The sequence below is a fragment of the Cenococcum geophilum genome (genome assembly GCF_001692895.1).
Source record: "Cenococcum geophilum 1.58 unplaced genomic scaffold K441scaffold_8, whole genome shotgun sequence".
NCBI classification, from domain to species: Eukaryota; Fungi; Ascomycota; class Dothideomycetes; order Gloniales; family Gloniaceae; genus Cenococcum; species Cenococcum geophilum.
The window spans coordinates 2,944,334-2,956,314 of NW_027137566.1; positions in this window are offsets into that span (position 1 = coordinate 2,944,334).

Below are 11,981 nucleotides of genomic sequence, written 5' to 3' on the forward strand. Positions count from 1 at the left end.
GTCTTATGTAGGGTTTTGGCACATATTTTAGGTTAAATTTAGGCTCTAAATCAATTAAATTAGGTACGGGGCTTTAAAGGACGATTGATCTTTTATAGCTACTTCTAAATATCACGACCTCGGGCTTGGTATTATAGTCGTCGACTGCTTTAACGATCCTCCGCCGTCCTATAAGACCTTATCTATTAACTATATAGCTACTATTTTACTACCTACTATAATTGTTGGGAATAAGGCAAGTTGCCGTCAAGTTAGGCAAGTTGCCGTCACGTGGGGCAAATTGCCGTCACGTGACGCCGCGGCACCAGCGTGGTGAGGAACCTTAAGTTCCTTACCCTTCCCCTTGGATATAAGCAATAATAACCATCATACTACCTATAACTTGTAGATATATAATATCACCTTATAACACCAATACTAATTAGTGGTTAACTTTACTATTATACTATAGAACAGCTAGGTCTTTCACCAAGAAGAGACAAGCCACTATACCAGTACTACTCGTGCTAAAGGAAGCTATCTTTTAAGGTTAGAACTGGTCCTAAACCTTAAATAGAACTCTTTTATAAATTTAAGGATCTAAAGGCCAGAACTAGTCTAAGCCTTCCCTAGATTATAGATTCTTGCGTCCATTACGCAAAATAACACGCGTTATAAGTCTTTACGATTTAAAGCTAGAACTGGTCCTAAGCCCTATAATCGTAAATATACGTCACAAACGCGTACTAAATAACAAACACATAATATAGCCACCACAATACCACTAATAATACTTCCCTTTCTCTAAAAATATAGCTATACCCACTCTAAACAACTAGAGAGACTTCTTACCACTAGGGGTAGCTATATACGCGAAACTTATTAATAAAAATTAGGATGAATTTGCCTTTAATATAATAACTTATACTATTAAATAAGTTAATAGCTTTCTTCTACACTATATCCTATTTTACCGAGATAGACATTACGCCAATTCATAGCTGTAGGAATATTTTAGGAAGGATTTCGTAGAATAGACCGCCAATACCTAGGCACTTAGTAATATTAATATTATTTAGGATTTTCGAGACTTCCTTTATAGGAATGGGGTATATATTACTAAGAACGGTAACCTAATCACTAGTAATATCTAGGCCGTTATTAATAATAATAATTTATTACTTAACGTCCGATTTAGATCCCTATTAGGCCTATACGGACTACTCCTTATATACATATAGGGAGAAAACTCTATTTAAGAAAACCCCATAATCTATCTCCCCGCCTTTTAGGACTCGCCTACGAGGCGCCTACAAGTCGCCTATAGTGCTCCTACTTCCTTACTTTTTAACCTCCTTAGGAACCACTGCTGCCGTAACAAGCCTACGGACGCGCTAGTATTGCAAACTTTACTTTACTACTGTAGAGTCATTAGGGGGCACCTATTACTCGCCCCTTTACCCTCTATTGCTATTTCCTTTACAACCTAGAACTGGTTTAGTACATTTTAGCTAATAAGCCACTAAGTAACCGCCTTAAGGCCTTTTTATATTAAGAGTAGTGTATTATAGTTCTCTGTACCAGCTACTAAGAGTATTACTTCTTAGTTGGTACATAAGGGGCATAACAGTATTACGTGTTTTAGTGTCTGTCTTAACTAGCCACATTTACACCTTAGGCTACCTACTGGGACACCCACCCAGTAAAGCCAGTCTTTTAGTCCTATTATTCCTATTCTTAAGAGTATTACCATTATATTTTCTACCTTTATTAGGCCTTCTTAGAGCCCTAGAGTATTTACCCCCCATAGCGTTAACCATGCTACGGCTTAGGTTCCTCTTACCTTAGTTAGCCTCTATACCTTTAACTCCTATATACCTCTCCAGCGTTGGTCCAGCCAGTATTATATTACGGTAGATAGTTTCCTAGCGTTTTTTTATACTCTACTTTAGCCCCTTTCTCTTTCTTACTGTTATCTTTACTAGCCTCTTGCGCGTCTCCCTTTCTCCTCTATATAGGCCTAGGCCCTAAAACAGCACTATTCTTCTTTAGCTTTCTTTACCTATTTCTCTAATATATCTTCCCTACTTTAGGGTTATTAGTTTGTTCTCCTATAGGGCACCCTAGGGTCCCTCTATAGTTTATTTAGGCGTGTTTTAATATACTTTATAATATTAGAGTTGCGTTTATTTTATATCCTTTATATTGCGGCGGCTTTAATATATAGTTATAGGGGGGGAATATTAGCTTCCNTCTTAAGCAGTGCTATAGCCGTTCGCTTATATCCGCCTATTATACTCTAAAGGCAGGCTATTTAGACCTTTTAGAGTGGTTTAAGGAGTAACTTAGGGGGGCCTTTCTTAGATTCTCCAGTGGCCCAAATACTAGACCCATACGTCATAGTTGGCTAGACAACTGCTGTATATAGTAGGCGTAACCTCTAGAAGTATGGACCCCATATAGAATTAACGATTCTGGATAATGTAATATACTATACTTAGCCCTTATAGGCCGCTTAGGCCGTATATACGCTTTACTAGAGCTTACTATCTACCTATACTCCTAGTACCCTTAGGCCCTAAACTGGTTAACCCCTAAAGCCTTAAATATAAATTATATGCTAGAGATCTGCAGATTGGTTGCGTTTTCTTATAAAATAGATTAGCTAGTACTTCTCTGGTGAGAATTAGACTCCATATTATCTTGCCCATTCTATATATATATTATAAGCTTTCTCTAGTATTCTACAATTCTCTACGGCTATTAGCCCGTATATAATTAGATTTATATTATCAACGAAGCCTATCCCCTAGGTCGCCCCTTCCTTAAAGAAGTCCAGTAGGTTGCTTATAAAAAAAAGGAAGAGTATAGGCGAAAGGGGTAATCCTTATAGTATTCCTGTTGCAACTGCGATAAGGGGGCTCTAGTATCCGCTGAAGACCAGTGATATCTCTTTCTAACCTATAAACCCTTGGACAAATTGTATAATCCATTCTAGGAAGCCTTTTGCCCTAAGGATGTATAAGAGACGCTTATAGGGTACATTATTGTAGGCGCCACTAATATCTAAGCTGAGCATTGATACTACGAAGTCCCTTCGCATCGCCTATGTAGATTTAATGGTGGCAGCGAGTAGCGTAAGTGCTGATAGTGTTAAGCGGTTCTTTCTTGCCCCCATTTAGCTTTATAGTAGTAGGGCGTGTTCCTTAGCCGTATCTACTATGCGGTCCGCTATTACCCTTTCTAAGATCTTACTAAGGGTGTTTTCTAAGGCAATAGGGCGGTAGCTTCCTGGGATTAAGTAATCTACTTTACCTTTTTTTTATAGGACAACTATCGTTATAGATCTTCTAAGTCGCGGGTAGTAACCTATAGCAAAGCACGCTCTGGCTACATCTATAAGCTAGGATACTATAAGTGGTCCACAGGTCTTTAAGGCCTCATTTGGAATCCCATCTGGTCCTAGTGCTGTGTTATTTAAAAGGCGGCTAATAGTTTTGGCCATTTCCTCTTCTAGGCCGTTATTACTAGTATAGAAGAACCAGTATAGACAGAAGCTAAAATTATATATTAACTATGGAAACCTAGAACTAACCCATATTCTTTAAAAGGCAACTTTAATTTATATTAAAACCCCTAGAACGCTAATCTCCTACCTAAAGGTGCTCTCCTACCTAGAGATACTCTCCTATTTAGAGTTGCTCTTCCTTTACTACCTTTAACCCCTTTATTCTAGCCAACTAGTAAGCCTTTATTTTAGAAAGTTATAAATTTAATAAAGGTATATTTAGATAAAGAGAAGAAGTTTAGAGGAGAACTGTATAATATACTTAGAGCAAAACTATAGGTCTTTTATAACTATTGCAATAAGGTTAGAATTTAACGCCATTAGTTCTATTACGCTTTTTCTATTATATTAAAGGGATAAGCGGTAACGTTCTATTACAACCATCTTATAGGTAGAAACTATAGCTTTAATATTATACTTTAGCTTACTAGAGCCCACTTTAAGACTAATAAAAATTATTAACTCTATATATCTAAATAGCGGGAGATTATATTCTAGAGAGTTATTATTTCTAACCCAATAAAGACTTATCTAGAGTGTCTTTAACTACTCTTTAATAAACTCTAGAAAATCTAATATGGCCTTACTAAAACCTACTAAAATAAGAATAGTCTAAGGGACTAGGTTATTTTAGCCTGCTATAATATTCCTAAGTGTAACTTAGCGCTATATAAACCTATAGATATATTTAAAGGAGTATATACTAAACTACGCTTTGCTATAGGTACTGCGATATAAATATAAAAATCCTAATAATTCTATACTAAAAACCCTATTTAAACTGGGATTCTAGACTAATATAATTATAACTAGACTAATTAAACATATAGTGGCCAGAGTAGGGGATATAGTAAAGGGTACAATTAATATTAATTATAAGGCAATTATAGAGGTTTATTTCGGAGCGACTATTAAAAGAAGTACTACATTTATAAGAAGCCAAATTACTAGTTAACTAGGCACTCTCTTAATAAGCAAAAGGGGGTATACAATAAGTTTTAATAAAGTGTAAGAAATATCGGAAATTATAAGATTACTACGGCCTACGTTTAAAGCTTTCTAGTTTAATATAAAGGCGTAGAAGACCTTAAAAATAAGGTTAACAAGGCTAAATAGCTCCTTATAGATATAGAAATTAAGGACTATTCTCTCAACCAATACTTTACTAAGTATGGCGAGGTAAATGGCATATAAACAGTCGCTGTTCTTAATAACCAATCTACGCTCTATTCTGTTACAAAATTAGATATCTTTTATAACGGAGCCTTATAGTAGGAACTACGGTGGACTTGTTAATAGGCTAGGTATATAGGTATTGCAAGTAAGTCAACAACGTAATAATAACTGGTGGAGTGGTTGCCTAATAGATTAACTCTAATTATATTCTAAGAATTACTATAAGAAAGAAACTATCTAGGTAGGGACCGAGGGTCCTTAAATACACAACCGTATTTCTATAAAATCCTCCTTATACGTAATATACGTATTATACGTATTATACATAGGCGTATACCGCGTACACTGCGTATACTGCGTATAATATTATATAACTCGCTTACCATTCTTCGTTATATAGTTCCATGGGTTCTATCCTAGACCGTGCCTATATTAACTAACTAGCTTCCTCTAACTCTTCTCTAAGTAGTTATAATATTATACTTAAAGCGTTCGTAACACTATCTCCCTCCTTTTTATCTTTATCCTTAAAGATACCTAGCATCTCTAAGTTATTTACTAGAGGTATAATATCCGTTTAATTAATTTGGTTAATATCGTTACTTATAATACCTAAAGTCTCTTCTTCTTTATAAGCGCAACGTCGTGCCCGCACTATTGCTGCAATACTATTACTTAGTAAGATTATACTATCTCTATATTCTTATTATTTAAAGGCGGGGTTAGTATATATTGTGATGGCGAGTCTATTATCTTAATAACCCTTTTTTTATTCGGAGTGCACTAAAGCAAATATTTAATCGTCCTATAATGTTTGCTTTACTTCTAACGCTAAATATACGCGTCCTATAACTCTTAATAGTCTTTAAGTTCTCTAAGTAATTTATTATAGGGTCTCGTATTTAATCTGCTGCTATAAAGCTTAATAATAAACTGTCCATTACCTTAGCGGAACTTCATTATTTATATAATGCTAAGAAGGAGGCTACTAATGCTTAATAACGGGCCCTTAATTCTCGTCTCGCTATATCCACTTAGTTAATTCATCTTAAGAAAGTTCGTAAAAAGGTTTGTTTTAAGGAGTAGAAACTTATAAAATAAGGTTTATAGGAACTTAGTAATAAAAAAACGGATTCTCTTTTAATAAAGAAGGAAATAACTCTAAGTAGTTTAGCAGTCGTTCTTCCTGGGTCCCCCTTAAGTAACTCGTTCTTTAGTAATTCCCCTTTATTAATATTACCTAACCTTTTCTCTTTTAATACTCCTATACCTTTCCTATAGCGTTCTTTAGGTTCTCTAGTAGTTCCTAGGTAGTCTTATTATAGCCTATCTACTTTACTTTATATTATATTTTATTATCTACGTCCTTATAACTAATAATCTTTAAAACTTACTATTTATCTTCTTCTTATCCTCTATATATATCTACCTTATAGACTAGTGGCTTAATATTTCTATATACTAGCTCTAGCATCGCGATATACTATATAGGGTAGATCTTTATCCTAGCTAGTAGATTTAATTTAAATATAACTAATAAAATTCTTTATACAATTTTAAAAGGTCCTAGTCTGACGTAGTCTAACTTCTTACTTAGTCGTTAACTCTTAAAATTTTTGTATAGTAGCCATACTTTATCTCCTTCCTTAAGATCTAGTCCCTTAGATATCTTAGCATTATAGTATTTTTTTATCCTTTACTATACTACTTTAGCTACTTCTATAAGGTCTATATAAAGATTTATTAAACTCTTTATTCTTTACTTAGCTATGCTACTTATCTTCTTTACTTAATATGGCGATAATAAGGTCCTTAGCTTATATCCGTAATTCGCCTTAAATAGTAATATACCTATTCCTTCTTATAGTGTTATATTATATATAAACTATATAACTAGTAATAGTAATACCTAATTATTCTGTATATAATTAATATAATGCCTTAGATACTATTCTAGTATCTAATTTAATTTTTCTGTTTAACTATCTGTCTATAGATAATATACGGTAAAAGTTACTACTTAAACTTCTTACTCTGCTAAGAATACTTCCTAAAATACTGCTATAAATCTTAAATCTCTGTCCGATACAATTTTACTTAGTGCTCTATATCTTACGAATACTTCTTTAATATAAATTTTAGCAATATCTTCCGCTAATATTTCTTTTAAATATGCTATAAAGTATTCCCACTTTATAAGCTTGTCTATTATTACTAAGATTACGTTATAATCTTATCCGGTAATAGGGTCTTTTAACTTTAGTAACTTAATAATAAAGTCCTATAATATAACCTCCTATAGTCTCTCTAGTATTTTAATAGGTTATAGCTTTCTATATAGCTTATACCTCGTTAATTTATTCTTTTAGTAATCTAGATCTTTTTTTATAACTTACCTAGCTAGTCCCTAGATTCCATTAATAATATACTCCTCTTAAAGTCTTAATACTAAGCCTATAGCTCCGTTATATCCTTAAGTTAGTCCTTTATAAAATAACTTAATAAACTCCTTTATAATAGATCTTAGTACATACATTACTTCTTAATTTTTATACTACTCTAAATCTAAATCCTCTATTTATATATCTAGGATCTTTTATATCTAATTACCCTCTAGTAATTCGTAGATCTTTTCTTCTTATATTACTATAATCGGCCGTCGAAAACGGACTCTGCACCTATACGTGGTGACGGCTACAAACCTAGGTCTTTAAAGTTCAGACTCAGAGCTAACGCAGAGACGTTATACAGCGTGCGATAGGACCTGGTGGTCGTGGTTATAAGCGTTATGGGCAGTAGTGAAAAATTTTTAGGTGGTGAGATCTTGAAAACCACTACTGTGGCCCTCTACAATTTAGCCACGCTATTCTCCTATTAAGGCACCTATATAATCCAACGTGGATATATAGCATTTAATAGCATCCCCTAACCCTTAATAGAAAGCATTAACGACCTCTTATATTAACGAACAGGCGATTACAAGTAAACGAGTAGACGAATGAGCAAATATACGGCCCCTCCTAACCCCTAGGGCGATCGCCCGCGGAGCATGCGGTTACTCGCCGTTTTTTCTACCAAATACTACCTAGCAGCCTGGATTGCGACCTATGGTTTTCCCTATCTTCTTTTAATGGAGTGGTGACCCTTAGAAAGGGCCTAGCTGGGGCCTAGGTATAAAAGATACCCAAATACAATATCCCGCTCGCTTATTAGTATTACAGTGGTTAGAACGGATGAATCCCCCTTACGCCTTTAATAGGCCCTAGGGGGGGGGAAGGTATAGCGTATATGGTAATGGTTAGATAAGAAATAGCATATAAGGGATGGCTAAGATATAGGAAACAGTAGTACGGCAATTAATTGGTAAGGTATAGCTGGGACGTAGTGAACCCTAGCTAGGGTAAGCTAGAGAAGGAAGTAGTGGTTTCTAAGGAGTTTGAACATCCAAGGAGGACAGGACGTAGCCGTAGACCCGTAGGGCCGCCGCTACGGACAGATATGGCAAATTAGGGTTTTTTATCCTACTGAGGTGGCTTATAGGGTTTTTCCTCCCCCCTAGCAGCAAGGGTTTTTTCCCGTTAATATTACTTTTCCCTTATGTACGGAGTAGTCTGCGTAGGGCTAGATAGCATCCGTATTAGACGTTAATTAAAGAAGAATTATTATTATATTACTATAATCTTTGGATAATTATACCTAATTAATCCCTCTATATCCCTTCGCAATAAAGCCCCTAATGGCTTTTTATTATTTTATAGTTTAGCTTTTCTACTTAGAGCATCTGCTCGTGTATTCTCTGTACCCTTAGTATACTAAATCTCGAAATAGTATTCTATAAGTATCTCTACCTATCTAACCTATCTGTAATTAAGTTCCTTTATTATTAGGAACCCTATTAGGTTCTTATAATCTGTTTTAACTATAAATAGTTTCTCTATACCTTATAAGAATAATCTCTATTTTTTAGTGCTATAACTATACCTAATAACTCCTTATTATAGATGTTATAGTTTAGTTCTAGTAATATTATCTTCCGACTATAGTATGCTACTAGGTGCTATCTATCCTTATATTTTTATAGAAAGCATACCCCTAATACATAGTCTAATATATCTATTTTAACTACTATTTCTAACTATAGCTAATAGATTTTAAGAACTAGCTCCTAGGTAAACAACTGTTTAACTTTTTTAAATAGTTCCTTTTATTCCTCTCCCTATACCTATAGTTCTTCCTTCTTTATTAATCTTATAAATAGCTTAATATCCTTTAACTATTAAGCTATAAACCTTCTATAGTAGTTGCAGAACTCTAAAAATAACCTTAACTATGTCACATTTTCTAGTTCTTGCCAATTTACTATAGCCTTAATCTTTTTTAAATCTATACTAAGTTAGCCTAGTTTAATAACAAATTTAACGAAATCTGTCTTTCTAGTAAAGAATTCGTATTTCTTAATTACTACTAGTATCTGTTCTTCTTATAGTCTCTTTAAAACCTATTTAATATGTTCTCCATATTCTTTCTTACTTATTAAGTAGATAATAATATTGTTAAGGTATACTATAACAAACTTATCTAAGTATTCTCTTAATACATTGTTAATACGCTTCTAAAACGTTACTGGTGCGTTTATAAGTCTAAATTATATAACTAGCGGTTTATATAGTCCTTTCCTTGTCCTAAAGGCTGCCTTTTATTTATTGCCTTCCTTAATCCTAATCTGGTGGTATACCTATCTTAGATCTATCTTTGTAAAGATTTATATATTACCAATCCTATCTTAAATCTCGCTAATTAAGGGTAAAGAATACCTATCCTTTTTGGTAATACTGTTTAACTATTTATAATTAATGCATAGTCTAAGTTTTCCATTCTTCTTTAGTACGAATAATACTAGATATTCTACTAATAACTGCGATAGTTTAATGTATCCTTTTTAAAGGTTTTCCTAGACAAACTCCTTAAGTGCCTATAACTCTTTTTCTGTTAACTTATAAGTTAGGTAGAACCTTAAACTTATTCCTAGTTCTAGTTTTATCTTATAGTCCCATACTATATAATTTAACAGCTTTTCGCTTTTTAGTAACTATAGCTCTTTACCATACTTATAGTATCTCTTTAGTACATAACTTAATCCTTAATTGATCTCCTTATATATCGCTCTAACTTAGTACTATACTAACTTAGTTTATTATTATATCTTACGTTATTATATATCTCTAATATTAACTTAACCTATAACCCAATTAATCCTTAGATTATATTCCTATAACTAAAGTATTCCTAATACTGCCTTATTATTCCCTAATAGTAATATATTAAAAGACATCTTAACTTATCTTCCTTTAATGGTTATCTAAATAGGTCCTATTTTAAGATTAATAATACCTCCTCTATAGGCTATTAGATCTCCTAAAATTATTACTAATAAGTAAGGACGTTCCTTCTGTCTATATAGTAACCCTATTTTTTTAACTACTGCTAGCGAGATATGGTTCCTTATTGCTCCACCACCTACTAATACTTTAAACTATTAATCTTGCCAATTAACTCTTAAATTTAGGTGTTGTCCTTAATTTCCTTTAAGGGTCTAAGGCTCTACTACTAGCTCCCTCTAGTTCTATAGGCCTCTACTTTTCCTAACTATTAGCTGCTTAATCCTATTACGCTTGGCTTACTCTTTAGCTAATGCCTAGTTCGTTTCTTATCTTTAATATACTATAGATATATATTCTCTAGGCATTCCTACCACTATTATTCGTCTAAGCATTCTTTCTTAAGGAATCTTCCTAGTTAAAGTATTAAGTCTCCTTCCTCTTAAACTTCTACTAGATGCCATCTATATATATATTTAGCATTCCTATACTATTATTTATTTATTATCTAGTATATCCTTATAAAGTATTTCCAATTCTTTTCCTTTGGATTCTTATATATTTTGTATATATTATCCATACATGCAATCTATAATAGCGTATAGTATACTAGGTGCTTTAGGTTAACTCTTAGCTTATCCTTATCCTTAAGTTTAAACCTTTATCGTACTAATCTAAACGTTATAACTTTATTTATAGGTACTAAGATACGTCTTTTACTTCTCTAGTCCTCTAATTATTTCTCTAGATCCCTTAACATTATAATTAAGGCTCCCTTAATATAATTTATTACCTTTTCCATAATTAGGTGGTTTTAGATAACTTTTTTATCCAACTATATATAGAAATCTTCCTACTTATTATTGTGTTGCTGTCTATACTACTTTTAGTACAGCTATTAGAGTATATACGGCTTGTCCGTAAGGAAGTATCTTCTTATTACTATATTATAATAGCCCTTTATATATTGTTCCTTAAACCTAGTTAGAATCCCTAAATCCTCTTTATTTTCTAGTTTGGTAAGCCACTTAGCTCTTAATATACCTATTCTTAGCCTATTAGTAATTCTTTATATAGATACTTTATCCCTTATACAACCTAGTGTACTAGATCTTATATCTAGTTTCTTTTCTTACTATGCGAGGATTCTTGCTCTAAACTTATCTATAGTTTCTTTCTTTTTGCGTCTTATAAGTAAATCCTTAAAGTCTTCTTGCTTCTTAATCGTTGTATTAACTTTTTAATCTTTAGGTTAAACACTACATTCGCCTAGTAAGTCTTCTAGGTCTATATATCTGTCTCCTAATCTAACTGCTGTTTATACTATAGATTCCCTAATCTATAGCGAAGTCTCTAACTTCTTTCTTACAGGTGTCCTTATTCGTACTCCAAATTCTTAACCCCTTAGATTCTTTAACCCTAAGCTTACTTCTTCCTTAAGCTATACTCTAGCCTTAGTCCAACTAGGCTTTACTAGTGTCCTTATCTCGTCTTAAGAGTCCTAGATCTCACTTATCTCGTTTTAAAAGTTTTATACCTTTAGGAAACTTTATCCTAAGCTTCTTCGTATATTGCTAAACTAAGCTATTGCTCTATCCCACCGGTTTTCGTCCGTTATAGGTCCTTAAGTATACCTTATCTCGTCTTAAGAATCTTAGTTATCTCTTATCTTATCTTAATAATTTTAAGCCTTTAGCCTTTTGCCTTTATTAAGTGGTAAGCTAGTACTAGTAGTCGTCTACTTACTTAATCGTCTCTAGATATTACTCCTTTTATCTTATAAAGCGATAAATACTATATCTAACGGTGTTATAATACCTATTACTAAACCTTACTCTATAGCGGTTTTAGTCTCTACTTCTATTACGTTATTAAGGTTT